This window comes from Lontra canadensis, unplaced genomic scaffold, assembly GCF_010015895.1.
Source record: "Lontra canadensis isolate GAN:19392208 unplaced genomic scaffold, GSC_riverotter_1.0 scaffold14, whole genome shotgun sequence".
Classification (NCBI taxonomy): Eukaryota; Metazoa; Chordata; class Mammalia; order Carnivora; family Mustelidae; genus Lontra; species Lontra canadensis.
In genome coordinates, this window is record NW_022631008.1 from 14,531,039 (window position 1) to 14,548,285 (window position 17,247).

The following is a 17,247-nucleotide window of genomic DNA, read 5'->3' on the forward strand; positions in this document are numbered from 1 at the left end:
AACGTATATTTTCTTATTTGGTTCCTCAATATCTATGTGTTAGCCAGCAATATTTATTGAACCCCCCAAAATGTGACGGGCATTGTGCTAGCAGGTAGGACTACCTAGGATGAACAAGACAGACCCAGCCTGGTCAGTAAGAGACTTTACCATAGCCACACAGATGGTAAGTTGGTGGCATACAGACTTTTTTTTTCCCCCCTGTAAATACAGTTATATTCCTTGTTCTTTCAACTTAACTATTTTTAGTAAGTACCTTTTGTTTATTCTAAACAAATAGATAACCCAGTCAATATAGATGGGTTAAAATTTTAAATGCATTCACTTTAGTGACCAATATTTTATGAATCTTAAGTGTTTATTTATTGACAGCAGTAATATAGTATTACGGGTTTAAGCATGCTTTCCCATTTGAGCTTCTGGTATAAAACACCCAATGAAAAATTCAAATTGCATAAGGAAAATTCTAGAAAATAACACTGCAACTAATGTTCTCAGTCAGCTGTCATTCTTCCAGGGCTGCTAGCTAACTAGGTCCCCAGTTTCCTAAAGTGAAAATATCAAAACCATTGGAATTAAGGACTGGAATCCAGACAGGCCCCAAGGCGTGGGGGGAGCAAAGGGTCCCACGAAATCTGCGGTTCTGAAAGCGAAAAAAACTGAACCACTGACTTGAGACTAAAAAAAAAAATTAAGGACATCTCCAAGTAGATCAAGGCACTGTTCCTAGTTCAAGTGTAGAAGAACACAAACTTGCAAGAGTTAAGAGACAGGACTTAAACGTTCTGTGAAATTCCATCTTTGTAGTAGTTAAAAACCTGAACTTCTACAAAATACAGTTTACTCCAATTTAGAATTTCATTCTTCTTTGACCTGATGGCTTAACTCTACATTGGACCAAGATTTCCAATGCAAAAGTGGAATATGGAATATTTTTACCTATTAAAATTATCCCCTTTGCTCCAGTGTATGTTGTAAGCATGTTTTACACAGGAATGACATCAATGACCCCCATCTGTCACAAGAGTGGGTCCGGCCCTGAAATTCAACAGAGGTGTTCTGGGCTGTGGTCTGTTTGTAGTATTAACGCTGAATTACCTGTAACCAATACCCCTCCTCGTTACAGGTTCAGGGCTACCGTCCAACCTCAAAGTTACTGTGAAATCACACTCAGTACTACCATAAAGACGGAAAGGGACGGCTAGGAATGGGGCAATGTGAACAAGTCTAGGGTCAGGGTCACGGAAGGAGAGGGACAGTGCTCGTGGTCACACCGTCTGCTCCCAGAGGTTGCTTCCTAGCCCTCTGAAGAGAGCCTAGGAGCAGGCAAGTTGGGTCCTGGGTCTGGCCCGTCGCAGGCGGGGACGCAGCTTAGGAAGCACGCTGTGCTTAGGACCCAGCAGCCCCACAGCGAAGGTGCCAAAGAGCACAAGCGGGGGGGCTGCGGGGAGGAGGGGGGGGCCTGCGCGGAGGAGGGGGACTTCCGGGGAGAGCGGGCGCGCGCGCTGGCTCGCCGTCGAGAGCGGGGCGGAGAGGGTGGGAGGTGGAAAGCGCGGCGTGCGCGCCTCCCGGGTGGCTGGTGTAGGGGGAGGGGAGCGTGCGCGCGGGCCCGCCGACGGAGGGGGAGGGGGCGGGCGTGCGCGCAGGCTCGCCGGAGGCGGGAGGGGGCGGAGTCGCTTCACGGTGTGAGCCAGCCCGGGGGTTCGCCAAGGTGCGTCTCCTGGCAGCCGCGGCCGCCTGGGGCTGAGTGATTGAGGACGCGCCACCTGCTGTGCTGGCTGCTGCTTTTTATTTACTAGCAAACACTGTTTACCCGCGGGAGAGTCGGGGAGCGCGCAGGCACACACAGACGCACACGCTCACTGACAAATGCGCACAGACACACATAGACACACAGACACGCTAGCGATCTGGTCTTCACAACTGCATCCCCAAACCGACAGTGCGAAGCTACTGCGGTTTCTCTTAACCTCAGCATCGTGGGCAGAAGCAGAGCCGTTGTGCATCAGGGAGCGCCCGGTGCCTGCACTGCCGCCTGGGGTACATACATAACCCAGCGGACCGCTCACCCCATCGGGTAAGCCAGTCTCTCCTTGTAACCTCTTCGGGGTAGGTGCCTGCGGACCAGAGGGAGGGGGTGGGAGGCTGCTGGTGCGCCATTGGGAGCGAGACCCGAGTTGAAATTTCGGGGGTTTGCCGCCGGTGCAGCTCGACCAGCGTCGTCTAGCGGGAGCAATTACTACTCCCGTTACTTATTCTACCAGCCCTGGAGTTGCTCCCCCGCCTTCTCCCCTTCCCCCAGCCCGGGATGTACTGTGCATCTTGGTTGCCAAGGAGACTTGCTTAAACATCGGCCTTGGGACATTTATTGAAATAACCACTTTTTATAAATGAAGCTGTTATTTATTTTGATTTTTTAAAATAAAATACACAATGAGGGCCATGTGGTAATTTGGCAATCGTTAATACGTATTCTGGGCATGGTTTCATTCAACTTCAAGGAAAGCGGTAATGCACTAGATGGTATGCTTTAAAACGGATTCGTCAGATGAATTTTTCAACGGATTATGTTTTGAATCATAAATTACTCCCATTTTGGTGATCTTATAAAGAAAAATGTGCCCAATGAAAATCCCTTTCCCCCTCTAGGTCTACATTATATCTTGCAGTTCACTCAAGCATGATGATTTTAACGTTAAAAGTGAAAGAGGAATTAATTGTGGTTCCTCACAGAAGGATGATCTGTTGTAAATTGACCGGATCAGGAGTACATCAGTGAATTCCTAATGTAAGGAGATAGCGCTCATGACAAAAATCTTTGCTAACATTTCTATGTCCACTGCATCATTTAACTGCAGTTTTCTGCCCCTCTGCCCATTTCTAAGAAGATTTTTTTTTTCAGGTCCCTTACTGTTTTGCTTTTTTACATATACATTTATATGTTGATAGATACAGATGTAGAATTTGTGCCAGGGCTTATTATTCCAGATTCTAAGGTTTTGGAGCTTATATTGAAATGTTGAGAAGAAGGAGGCACAGAGAAAGCTTTATAGGTCCTTTTGGGTTTTTGTTTGTTTGTTTTTATTGGATTGGATCCTTTACTGGAGCACTGGGTGAGGCCCAAGGAGGAGGTCATTATTCATTATCTCACAGGTACCTCTAAAGACTGGGCTGTCAATTTTACTTTGAGGACTCAGGTGCCTGGTGGATGAATTTAAAAACAGCGCTTGAAGGGATCAGCAATCCAATAATTACACTTTGCCCTAATTTCATACCTTCATTGGGAACAGAAATGACCTAGTAAAGATCCACTGACATTCAATAATTCATTTTGTTTTCCTTTGATATTTGTTCATCTTTTTACCTCTCATTAAATGAGGCAAGGAAATATATCACATTTTTTTTTCATTTAGATTTTAAACTCTGTCATACAGAGTGTAGTAATATGAAGAGCAAGGAAACTAGTAATAACTGAGGCAGGTAGGGGGCATTTATGCAACTGACGGGGGCTGAGAAATGAATAAAGATGACAAATATTTTATATTATAATTTACAGAGTACTTTTCCTACGCTTCCTTTTTTATTCCCAGAACAACTTGTGAGGTCAAGGAATTACCTTCAGTTTAAAGCTGAGGGACCCAAGACTCAGAGCTTGTGGAAGGTCACAGAGCTAGTGGATGGTGAAACCCTCTTTGAAGTTCTTTGCCTTTTAAAAATTCCTATGTCTGTCTTTCCAATGCACAGGTAAGATAAAGGAGTGCAGCAGGCCCAGTAGGGGCCATGTGGGAGAGAGGTTGTGGACTGTGGCCTTTGGAACATACAAACCCACTATAAAAAGGACAGTTCCAACTCCACTGTAGCTGGTCGTTGTCATCCCAGCTCTAAAACATTCCAGTTTTTCAAGGGAAACAGAAACTTACATATTTTTATGTGAAGTGCCCTTAATTTTATAAACTATAAGGACCACATTAAAAGTGTTTTTGGGCCACATAAGGCCTGTGGCCTGCCAGTTGCAATCCATAGTTACTGCATTCTCTTTCAGTTCTTAACTACTTTTCTCTTACATCCATCAAATACATCCATCATTATATGAGTGATTAGGAGTTCCCTGGTTTTGATATTAAAATCTAAAAAATGTGCAAGGGACGCCTGGGTGGCTCAGTGGGTTAAGGCCTCTGCTTTTAGCTCAGGTCATTATTCCAGGGTCCTGGGGTGGAGCCCCGCATTGGGCTCTCTGCTCAGCAGGGATCCTGCTTCCCCTGGTCTCTCTGCCTGCCTCTCTGTCTACTTGTGATCTCTGTCTGTCAAATAAATAAATAAATAAATCTTAAAAAAAAAAAAAAGTTAAAAAATGTGACATATCCCTTCTTCAATAGACAGGTCCAAATTTGTTTTTTAGGGTTCCTAGGCCTCTCTCTTATACCTCAGATAAAATAAAAGACCACGAAGTATCCCAAAAGAGGAATTTTTTTAGTCTAGTGAAACAAAAGCCTTTATGACTTAAAAGTTCTTGTGTTCCTGACTTAATTTTTTTTTTTCTGGGCATATACTATAAGTGATATAAAAAATAGATTGTGTACGTGACATTGTAGGAAGAGGTAGAATAAAAAGTCAGAAAAAGGAGCATCCTGAGCCTTCCAATAAAAACTTCCCATTAAGGTTTTAGGTAATTAACTAAAACCCACCATAGAACACAGCAATATTCCAAAGGAACAAAAATATGAAGGGGAATGCCAAAGGATATTCATTTCTAGGACCCCGACCTAGAAACTGTTGTTTCCTCCTTCAATAACAGCATCTTGTAATGAAGCATACTCTTTGTAAGAAGCTGCCACTTTCTCATGTTTCTACTAACACTACAGAGATGTCAGTGGGCTTCACTGAGGAAGACCTGGTGGGGTCAGAAAGGAGTTATTTTATTTAGGTCTTTTATTTTGTGGATCCAAAAAGGTGTAGTTTAAAAACAAAAGAAGCCAGGATTTGCGCAGTGGCTTCTAATAGTTCTCTTATTTTAAAACCCCCCTCTAGAAGGATGCTTTAATAGTAAAGAAATGCATTTCAGTTTTCAGTTCATGGAAGTATGTTGCATCTCCAGGAAAACGCTCGGCAGATGTTAGTTAATGTGACAAAGTCCTGGCTTTTGCTATAGAGATAAGAGCTCTGCTCTCAAGGATTCAGAGCAAACACACATACTGCTCCTGGCAGCTTCCATGTTTCCAGCCCCTTCTATGCTTTCCCTATATGGAAAACTACTTTCTATATTGTCTTCCTAACATCCCTATTGAGCAGGTAGGGATCTTATTTCTGATGTATAGATAGAGAATCTGAGACTATGTGACATTAAACCAGACCCATGAAAGACAACTTCAAACCTCAGCAGCTCTCCTCACTTCCCACCTCTCCTTCTCTGCCGACATTATAGACAAGTACATAATTGTGATTTTGAGGCAGTTGTGTGTTAAATGCTGTAATAGAGACACCAGATGCTATAGAAACACCATTATAGGAAAAAATTAAAAAGTACGCTGATTAAGGAGATCAGATTATTCCTGTGTAGGAGAAGGATTAGTGCTGGACCCTGATGGCTAGGTTTGATTCTAGTAAATGAAGATCCCTTCAGCTATGGGAAGAGAGTAGGCTCTTGAGACGGTCAGCTGGAAATGTGAATTGAAAGGATCATGCTTGTGATTTCTGATACGGATGAGCTCATCCTTGTTGCTGAAGGGGTGACGCAAGCTGTGATAAGAAACATGGTCTCCAAGATGGAGCGCATCAAGAACACGGAAGTAGGGGTGTGTGGCAGGGAGTAGAGCAGGACGTGGTGGTGAAGGAGACTCAGAGGGGAGTTGTAGACATAAAGGAGAATCTGAAGATAGGACTGATTCTTCTGAAAGACTGACATAAGGACAAAGAATGAACAAAGTATTATGTTCTCTATACACAGTCTGGTATACAGCAAATACCCATTAACTATTATGATATATCTGTATTCTTTTTTTAAAATTAATTAATTTATTTGACAGAGATCACAAGTAGGCAGAGAGGCAGGCAGAGAGAGAGAGGAGGAAGCAGGCTCCCCGCTGAGCAGAGAGCCCGATGCGATGCGGGGCTGGATCCCAGGACCCTGCGATCATGACCTGAGCCAAAGGCAGAGGCTTTAACCCACTGAGCCACCCAGGTGCCCCATGATATGTCTTTATTCTTAACATCCAACATCTGGCACATGATTTCCTCTCATGATACCACTTTTCTGTGGAAAAATTTCTATTTTACATTAATTCACTTGGAGTGGACAAATTTCTGAATTTTCAAGAATGGGCAGAAGATTTTGTAAATTAGGTGAGAAGAACATATTAGTGTTGACCTTTCCTAGGCCATAAACCTAGAGGTCAGGGAGGCTCTAGCAGATGTGGATTTTGATGTTGGATACACCTTTGATGAAGTCTCATGTGTGGGACAAGTGAGGAGAAATGTAAGCTGCTTTTTAGCTATTTGAAAATATATACTTAAACTCAGAGTGACCAATAAACATACTCTGCTCTTGAACTTGTTTGGGTCAATATTTTTGTTATCTGAATGGAGATATGAAAAAAATGTGACAACCAAGCAGCAGTCAGATTTTTTTTTTTTTTTTAAAGAGTTTATTTAGGGGCGCCTGCGTGGCTCAGTGGGTTGAGCCGCTGCCTTCGGCTTGGGTCGTGATCTCAGGGTCCTGGGATCGAGTCCCGCATCAGGATCTCTGCTCAGCAGGGAGCCTGCTTCCCTCTTTCTCTCTCTCTCTCTGCCTGCCTCTCTGCCTACTTGTGATCTCTCTCTGTCAAATAAATAAATAAAATCTTAAAAAAAAAAAGAGTTTATTTACTTGACAGAGAGAGAGCAAGAGAGTGCAAGCAAGAAGCAGAGAGAGAGGGACATTCAGACTCCCCTATGAGCAGGGAACCCGACGTGATGTGAAGCTCAATCCCAGGGCACCGGATCATTACCTAAGGCAGACGCTTAACCGAGTAAGCCACCCAGGTGCCCCCCAGGTACCCCCGTACTAGACCTGTAGCGAGTGGCTGGGAGAGCTACCTGTTAGAATGGTGGGCACAAGGTAACGGGATGAAATGAGTTAGATACATGTCATAGCTAGCTAGAGTCTAGCACTGAAGACATTTGGCATGAGAGGAGTTTGCTTTAAAGTTGGGAAGATTTGAACTCCCATCAAGTGTGATATATGCCAGTATGATGATTTGCTTTTCACGGATATATGTGGCAAGTAATGGAAAATATTCTGAACAAATGATGTGAGGATTCTGTTTTTCTTACCTAGCTTTTTGGTGATAGTGACAATAGACCAGCAGAGATAGTCTCTATGCTGGGTAGTTAATATCTTATTCTCCTTTCCTTGTCCTAATATACTGGTACACATTTTTTCAGAATTTCTTTCAGTGTGGAGAGTAAAACTTGAGAATTTATCCAAGAACATCTTACTTTCCTTCTTATTGGGACTTAATAGATGGGATTTATTTTGTTCACCTTTCCTGGTTCTGTTGTATTTAAGCGGGATATTCATTCCCATTCCCTTCTCGCTGAAATCTTTCCTAAGCTGAGGAAGCACTGAACTTAACTTCATTTTTTTGTTGTTGTTGTTCTTGCCTTGTTTCATACACACACTGCAATATATTAATGTATTGCATTTAATCAGATTTAGACGTATGGCCTTGTAAATTTGGGGCTTAAAAAGAACTGTCTATAAAAATGGTTTTGCACACTTGACTTGGAGTCAGATTAGTTCTGCATTCAGCAAAAACACAGAAAACTGTAAATTTGTCTAAATTAGTTCTGCAAGGTTGAAATTACCGACCTGATAAGATGACTTTTTAAATGAAGAAGGAAAATCTTTGGCAGTTTTCATAGACTCTTGACTTTCTCCTACATGTTTATTTGAGGCATAATATATTCCTTATTTCCTGCCAGATGAACCAGTTCCAGCTACTTAGAAACAGGGCTCCCCCGCCCCCCACAACCGGTTTGGCATGCAGGATATTGATCGAATAAGTAGTCCCATTCTAGCTGATTGCTTCAGTGGGAATATGTTCAATGCTAATGGAACAGAAGCCAAGAGCAGTGGAGGAGGCATTTTGCAATTATTTATGACATAAGTTCTGATACCTCATTTTAAATCATTACTTAGAAGCCTTATTATTTACGAGTTTTAGTTCTCCGATTGTATGCAAGGTAACATGGCACAGCCCATAGAACATGAGCCTTGGGGCCTGGATTTGACACTAAATCTGCCCCTTCCAGGCTCTGTTATCTATAAGTCTGGCTACATATCTCCTGGGAGTCCGGTTTTCCTCATCTCTAAAATGGGAATTCTATTACCTAGATTATAGGGCTATCCTGAGATTAAATAAATAATGCCTAAGGAACGTGTAGCACAATGCCTGAGGCATAATGAAAGTTGAAGTTAATTCTTTCCCTTTGCCTCTTCTTACGGCCCTACCCTTGCATTCCTCAGCATGAGGGTAGGATACACTTAAATTTCATACCGTATAAAATGTCGTAATCTGGTCTGCCAGCCTTAGAGAGGAGCTAGCTAGCCTCTTAGTATAATGGAGTTTTGAGTGAGTGGTGGGCTGCTTGGGTGGGCCGTCAGGGATGTGCATCTTGGTGTCTTTCCTCCCTAGCAAGCTACCTCCCCCTCTTTTCTATGGGCCCTTGAGGCCCAGCCTGGTTATAGGATAAAGTGGGGAGGGTCCATTTCCTCCTGCCTAGGCAGCTCAGGAGGGCTCTGGAGGGCTCTCCTCAGGGGTGCCCATCTGTAAAAAGCTGAGACACCCCTTGTGTCCCCTGTGGAATTAATAATAGCAGTACCCATTACCTGGTCGGTACAGACCTCCTAGCCTTTCTGTGAGGTCACGCTCTAGTTGCCTACATTTTTCTGGACAACCAGGGGTTTCCCTTCATGGAAAATTATGTAAATTTTATGAAAAGGTCAAGAACTCACCAGGCTCAAAGAACAAACTCCTCAAATTCACTTTCAAGTCAGATAGGATTAAAGGCATCCGGAGGAGAATACTTTCCAGTTAAGTCTGTTTTTTTTACCCTTTGTTGTCTGTACCGCTCCCTGCCCTTTCCCCACCCCCACCAAGCAACAACTCATCCTCACAAGTGGTAGAGTCATTTTTCTACTTTTTTGTTATCATCTAGTTCTCTGACTACCTAGGAGTCCAGATGAGGTCAGTGTGTCTTCACTTTTTTTCAAGGTCACCCTCCTATAGCTTGTAGACTTGGAGTAATCCAGGGAGTGGTGGGAGCTGTAAGCAGTCCACTGCACTGGTGACTTTTGTAGTAGGGATGACAAAAAAAAAACTGTAATTAAAGGAAGGTAACATGGATGGTAAATTTTACAAGTCCATACACCAAGCTAAATTTTGTTTTTAAGTCTTATAATCAATCACAGAACAACTCTTTCCAGAAAAGACTATTTTTTGTGCCCCACATGCTCTGGTGCATGTGTTGTGTTTCTTTAAATGTGTTGCAGTTGAATAATTCAGATGTATTTTTAGTAGTTGGTGAGTAATATTAGTTCCTATACTTAAATTAAAAAAAAAAGCTTAGGGAATTGTTAATGCTAAATTTGTGATCGTTTGTCAAAGATAGACTATCCTTTCCCTGTTTCTTTTATCTCTATGCATCCAGAAGAGAGAACATATGAAAAATAAATTCAAAAAAGATTTGATGGGTAGTGGCGTATTAATTACAGGAAAGTGTGGATTCTACCATGAGAAATACAGTAGCCAACGTGGCACCAGTGGCAGCAAAGTTACAAAATCATATTACGAAGAAAAAAAAATGTCAACTTCAAACATGAAGATCTTCTCAACCACTCCCCAAGTGATAGCTGTGGTTATGATTTTGGAAATTTAGGTTCAGCATTGAGGTAGATATCTGAATGAAAGAGATTTATTTTGGTAGAGTCTCTTTGTGACTTGCTTCCTCATCTACTCTGTTTGACATTCCCTGAAAGGAGACATTTTTTAACGCTGTCACTGTGATAGGCAGTTGTGGGGATAGAATCCAGTAACCCTCCTGCTTCACAGATTCACTAGTCTTTCCCAGACTGATGTCCAGGAGCTGATATGGTTGATTGGTTTTCTGAACATTTAAAGCCTAGGGAAATATGGAACAAAAGTTTTGGTTCTTTCTTCTGTGAAAACATTAATTACCTACAATCTGATTTAATTTGGGACCAGCTTATCTTCTTTAGCTTTGGGTCAAAGCTATTTATCATTTCTTGAAGGTATTTAATATCATCTGTAGATAGGGCTTCTTAATTGATCAAGTGTCATTTGAGAAACCCATGCACAGCCCTTAGGCCTTTCTACACAGCATTTAATTAGGTTTTTTACTGAAATCCTAATTTGTGAATCTTAAGTGTCATCTGTAGGGTTTTATGACAAATTTCCCTTCTCTGACCTTGTAATCTTTTACAAAGTTGTCCATTTTTGATTTCTGTGTTTCATGGTGTTCTCTCAGTGTTGCTCACCAGAAGTCCACAGTTAATTTATTATTGTCACATTGTATTGCTTTAAGACAGAATATTAATATATGTGATGGATGTAACTGTCGTCGGGTTTGCAGACGTGGGTGAAAAGTCTTTGGCCAGCACATTCTCTCCTGGGGCTAACGGTTTGTTGAGCATAGAGCTGGGACAGGAAGCGTTAGTTACATGGTTTAACTGTGTGTTACCAACAGCCCTACATATTGTCTGTGAAATTCAGAATATGCTTTACCTCTGTGTAAAGGACCTAATGGGGCATAAAATTCCTAGACCGTCTAACTATGTGCCTTGATTACTGAATTTTTCTTTTTTGGTCACTGTATTATTAGAGTTCTTCTGCTTCCTCTATATTGACCTCTTTTTGAAAAACCGTATCTGGTGATGGCTTCAGAATTTTATTGCCATCATTCTTTGTTCATGTGTGAGCTTTTGCTGTCCCTCAGTCAGCAGTTACGGGTAGACTGTTACCTTTTTGACTAAAAGAAGAAAAGATGTGAGAGCACCTCGTGTGTCACAGTATAAAGTGAGACCCCCTCATGGGTCAGACACATTGTTAACCCAGGTATTTGGGAAGCTCGGGCTCACTGACTCCAGAGCTTTTCTTAGGATCAGGTGCCTCTCCTTACCTGGAGCCTCACGGTTGGCCTCAGGGATGGGTATGTATTGAGAATTTCAGGAGAGGGTCACCCACTAGTATCTCCACCAGGAAAGAGGGTCATCTCATAAGCCCGCCGCATTTCCCTCCCTGGCCAGCTTCCAGGCTTCCTGATGGCAGTGCCAAAGTTGATAAAGCCTTTTCGAGGTTGTTCTCACAGAGCAGAACTGAAATCCCTCACTGGTAGTATTTCTGTGAAGGTGGTGCTTGGGTCATGCACAATGACATGAACTGGGAGGGAAGGGGCACCCAGAGTCAGACTCCTTGAGTTTCTGCCTGGGGAGGCTTGGTTTCAGAAGTCTGTGTCTCCTTCTGTATAAACTGGGGATAACATTAAGAATCACGAGGACAAAAGAAGATATATTTTTAAGATGCTCTGTTTATGTTAAAAACACTTTGTTAGTGCTTTTGAGTGGCCGTTCTGGAACATTGCTTTATAAAATCATGCATTCTGGGATCTTGCTTTAGAATGTTATGTATGATCACTGTTCTACAAGTAAGTCTAGCCCAGAGGTTTGCAGCCAGGCCAAATTTAAAATTTCAACAATTTCAGGAATTGTTTTAAAAATGTAGGTTCCCGGAGCCTCGGTGTTTATTGTGTTTGAATCTACATTGGTGCTGAGCTGCTGAATATTCAACTTTGCCTGATTCTCAGGATAGGTCTAATTTGGGAGCTGCATGTCTGGAGCACAGTGACCCGCTTACTTTCTGTTTCTTATTCTTACCTCCCTGGAATCAGCCATGCCATCTGGATCTGGGCCTCAGCTTTCTTGTCATTTACATGCAACAAAAAAATGGCAAGTCCAATCCGTTCTGAGGTCACACAGCTCTCTGGATACGCAGTGCACATTTAATCTTCCCAGGAGATTCTTGACTAATCCAGTTCCCCGTTTTGATAGAAGTCATGATGTGTGAAAACATCTTCCCTGCTAAAAGGGAGAAGTTATGACTTTCCACTTATATTTGTGCACAGCTAATCAGGAGGATGGCTGTGGAGAGCGTCTTTATAAATGTCCTCTTTATAATGCCCTGCACCGAAGTTGTTTGATTGATTTTAAGAATGTACATTTCTGCGTAGAATAAAATCAGGTGCTTTTAGTTTATACCTTTTTAGATTTAGACCATTGGTGGTAATTCCATGGAGTTCTACGAGCCAAATATGTAGAATGAGGTTTCCACGGTGCATGAAATTTTATGAGCCATTGATCTCACAGGTCAGTAGTGAACTGCGGCAGCCTAGTCTAAGATTTTTACGGGAGGATTTTGGGAGAAAAGAAGTTGCAGCTTTGAATTGTCATTTGCACTTTATTTTTGGGAGGGGTCAGAAAGTGTGTGCAGGTTTTTAATAGGCTTTGGAGGGTAATATTCTGTTCTTAAGAGACTGGGTGAAAGAGTGTGTTTGTGTGCATCTTTTATGTCTGAGGGGAATTTTGTGACCTTCTTAATGATCCTCTACTTAAAACATCAAAACATTTGAATTAGCAGGCATTTTGGACAGATATGTAAACCATTAAGCATCCATATATAGATAAGGAGATAAAGCAACCTTGCCATTAGACGGCTTGTGAAATTATAAATGAATTTTAGGCAGCTATGCAAATGATCAGAGTTATGCATGGTGAGAATGTTGCCTCATTATAACGTTAAGAGAAGTCATTTTCAGGTGTGTGTGTGTGTGTGTGTGTGTGTGTGTGTGTGTGTGTATGAGTGAAGGGCAGTACCATGTATTTATTTGTCTGTCCCTGGTAATGTAATCATCCTCATGATTTTGTGGTGGTTTCTCTGACACTGAGTTAGGGACAAACCAACTTAATCCCTATTGCAGGAAGGTTTTTGTTTTGTTTACAGGAGAGTTTTTATGCTTGGGCATATTTTTGAGTTGAAGAAAAAGGTCTTTTGACCTTAAGAATGACCACTTCAGAACTGGAATTGTTGTATTGAGTTACTTTTTCCTCCGTAGAAAATCAGGTAAAGGGGTGTCTGGGTGGCCTTGTTGATTAAGCATCTGTCTTTGACTCAGGTCATCATCCCAGGGTCCTGAGATTGAGTTCTGCATTGGGCTCCTTGCTCAGCAGGGAATCTGCTTCTCCCTCTCCCTGTGCCTGCTGCTCCCCCTGCTTATGCTCTCTCTCTCTCTCTCCCTCTGTCAGGTGAATAAATAAAATCTTAAAAAAAAAAAAAAATCAGGGGCGCCTGGGTTGCTCAGTGGGTTAAGCCGCTGCCTTTGGCTCAGGTCATGATTTCAGGGTCCTGGGATCGAGCCCTGCATCAGGCTCTCTGCTCAGCAGGGAGCCTGCTTCCTCCTCTCTCTCTCTCTGCCTGCCTCTCTGCCTACTTGTGATCTCTGTCTGTCAAGTACATAAATAAGATCTTTAAAAAAAAATCAGGTAAAATGCTGTGTTTAGAACTTTACCAAAAAAAGAAGGTGTACTTTTCTGCCTTTTATGTCAAGGGCTGGAGGGAGAGAGAATGAGAGGAGAATAAAGGAGAAAGAGAGAGAGAGAGAGAATGACAGGGAATGAAGGAGAGAGGACAGGGGTGAAATAACTGTAAAATTGCATCTACTGTCCGTTAGTTTTGAGGCTGCAGCCTCATTAGGTGGTTAGCACTTGGCCCTTCTGCCAAAATCATCTTTTTGGCCATCTGTGCCAAATGTTAGGAAGTAATGGCCCTGGGCACAGCTGCTGAGTCTAATTTGTATTTCTAACTCACGTATTAATGATAATGATCACATAGAGAAGTCTGGTGGCCAAATGTGCAGAATAAATAGAGAGAACCAAACACACACACGTAAATTTAGAAGTGGAAGAAGGAAAAATCTGCGTTTCACATCATGAAATGAGAGTTGGTATTATTTAAATCTCTATTTGGGAATTCAACCTTTCCTACCTTCATATCTTTTTTTTTTTTTTTAAGATTTTTATTATTTATTCAACAGAGAGATAGAGATCACAAGTCGGCAGCGCAGCAGGCAGAGGGAGAGGGAGAAGCAGGCTCTCTGCTCCGTGGAGATCCGGATGCGGGGCTGGATCCAATGACCCTGGGATCATGACCTGAGCTGAAGGCAGCCGCTTAACCGACTGAGCCACCCAGGCGCCCCCTACCTTCATATCTTTACAGTAGCTTTCTCCTAAGGAGAAACTAGTCACAGGAAGGATAGACCTGGAATTCTGGCACTCCTTTGAAATTCTTCATGAATTTTGCTCTGACACTGATATTTTTATAGGAGATGGATTTTGTTCATATATCCCAGCATCCATTGATGGGGCCTTTTTCTGGCTCAACTGGTACCTTTAGGAAGACTTGCTCCGGGATGAGTGACTGCCATTCGGTGTCACTGTACTTTTATTGGTTAGCTTAGACCAGCAGCAGAACCTTTCCAGGCAAGGTTAAGTCTAATGTCATTAAAAATATAATTGCATGGAGCACTGGGTGTGGTGCATAAACAGTGAATCTTGGAACACTGAAAAAATTAAATTAAAATTTTAAAAAATGAAATAAATTTAAAAAAAGAAATATAATTAAGAAGTTATAAGAGAATAAGCTATTCAGCAGTCCTCAGGATACAAGGAAGACCAAGAATCAGGATTTTATTTTAATTTTATTATTTTTTTTAATTTTTAAAAAGATTTTATTTATTTATTTGACAGAGATCACAGGTAGGCAGAGAGGCAGACAGAGAGAGGGGAAGGGAAGCAGGCTCCCTGCTGAGCAGAGAGCCTGATACCGGGCTCGAACCCAGGACCTGAGATCATGACCTGAACCGAAGGGCAGAGTCTTTAGCCCACTGAGCCACCCAGGCGCCCCTATTTTTATTTTTATTTTTTAAAAGATTTTATTTATTTATTTGTCAGAGAGAGAGAGAGAGAGCACAAGCAGAGGTAACAGCAGGCAGAGGGAGAGGCAGGCTCCCTGCCAAGCAAGGAGCCCAATGTGGGATTCAATCCCAGGACCTGAGCCGAAGGCAGAGGCTTTAACCCACTAAGCCACCCAGGCTCAGTGTCTTTCTAAATGTTTGAATACTGATCTTCTCTAGCTTAGCACGGTGCTCAACTAGTGTGGGCTAAAGGAGCCACGTGTTTGTGTAAAATTAAAACACTATCATGTTTCACGTGTGCCTGACCTTATTTGCAGATACCAGGTGTGCTGTCTTAATATTCAGTGATCCGGGCCCCTCAGTTTCTCCTTCCCAGTATCTTGTGTGTCCCCTTCTCTCCTTAAGATCTGGCGGCTGCTCTTCTGATTGAGGTCCTCAGTTCTGTAGCTTCTTTTCTTGTCTCTCTCTGCCACTTTCTTTTTTCTTCCATCCTTTCCTGTGAAGGCTGTTGGAGTATTATCTTTAAAAACTTGGCTCCTGGGGTGACCAGCTGGCGTAGCGGGTTAAGCATTGGACTCTTGGTTCGGCTCCGGTCATGATCTCAGTGGGGAGTCTGCTTAAGATTTTCTGGCTCTTGGGGCGCATGCGTGGCTCAGTGGGTTAAAGCCTTTGCCTTGGGCTCAGGTCATGATCTCAGGGTCCTGGGATCGAACCCCGCATCAGGCTCTCTGCTCAGCGGGGAGCCTGCTTCCCTCTCTCTCTCTGCCTGCCTCTCTGCCTACTTGTGATCTCTGTCTGTCAAATAAATAAATAAAATCTTAAAAAAAAAAAAAAGATTTTCTGGCTCTCTCCCTCTGCCCTTCCCTCCTCCTCTTCCTGTGCTTGCTCTCACACTCTCTCTAAGATAAATTAAAAACAAAACAAAACAAAAACCAACAACAACCCAAAACTTGGCTTCCATTATCTCACTCTTCTTTCTAAAAGACCTGTGGCTTAAAAGTCTCAAAATGCATTTCTCCACCTGCCTTCTAATTGTTATGAAAATCTCCCTTTTCCAGGGTCTGTATATAAACATGCTCTTAGGAAATACTGATTTTTTTTCAACCTCCAGTGTTTTGTATGCCCGATACCTAAGCCTCTTTGTCAAGTAATGCACACTTTGTTTAAAAACATACAAAAAAACCCATGAAGCCTGTGGACTAGGCTGTTTAAAGGAGTCTCGTGATTTTATCTCCGTTTTGTGTTCCCAAGTTGGGTATTCTCAAAACAACACACTCTCACATTTGCTTTATACGAACATTTTTGTTTGTTTGTTTTTTGTTTTTAAGTCAAGGGTTTCTTTGGCTACCAGTGTAGAGAAGGAAAGTTCTAGGATTAGTTCCATAATAGAAACAAAACAGCAAAAGTCTGGCCAGGGCCCTCCAGCATCAGGACCAGACCCTGCTCTCATTGGTACACTGTCCTCTGCCAGAGGGTCCTGGAGCAGGACAGGGTCCCACCATGGAGAACTTTTCTTCTGGGATCCAGCCTTGCCACATGCTTCTCATGTGCTACAGATGCCACACCCAACTTACTCCATGCTGTTGTTACTCCTTTCTGGCTGTTCTTGATGACTACTGATATTAAAACTGCTTGTGGGCTGCATTGTTCACCAGGCACGCACCTCCCCGCAGCTGCTAGACTTTGGCTGTTTGCAGCTGCCTTTCTTTGGGTAGCGACATCAGCGGGGTGTGTCGGTGGTGGAACGTCATTGAAGACAGCCAGCCTCAAGGCTGAATCCTGGTTCTTTCATTTACTGGTTATTTGGCCTTGGGAAAGTTATTTATCTCTTTGAACGGAGTATCCTCATTTGTACTGTGGGGACAGTTATATCTACTTTGCAGTATAAATGTAGATCAAGTATAATAATATATATGTTTCCTTGTCTGGCACAAAGTAGGCACTCAGTAAACTTTTGTTATTTACTCTTTTTTTTTTTTTTTAATTAACAGGTAACGTATTATTTGCCCCAGGGGTACAGGTCTGTGAATCAGCAGTCTTACACAATTCACAGCACTCACCATAGCACATACCTTCCCCAAAGTCCATCAACCAGCCACCACCCCCCACCCCTGCACCTCCCTCCCCTCCAGCAACCCTCAGTATTTGTTTACTGAGATTAAGAGTCTCTTATGGTTGGTCTCCTCTCTCCCTGTTCCCATCGTGTTTCATTTTTCCCTCCCTCCA

General features: G+C 42.6%; 1 protein-coding gene across 6 annotated transcripts in view; it reads left to right on the forward strand.

The window, feature by feature from the left end:
* The first annotated feature begins 1,704 nt into the window (after positions 1-1,704).
* KLHL32 (kelch like family member 32) overlaps positions 1,705-17,247 on the forward strand; it is a 246,296-nt gene continuing 230,753 nt past the window's right edge. For all 6 annotated transcript variants that reach the window (XM_032858162.1, XM_032858163.1, XM_032858165.1 and 3 more), the window contains exon 1: positions 1,705-2,077. The gene's annotated coding sequence lies outside the window, so the exon portion shown is untranslated. The remainder of the gene's footprint in view (positions 2,078-17,247) is intronic.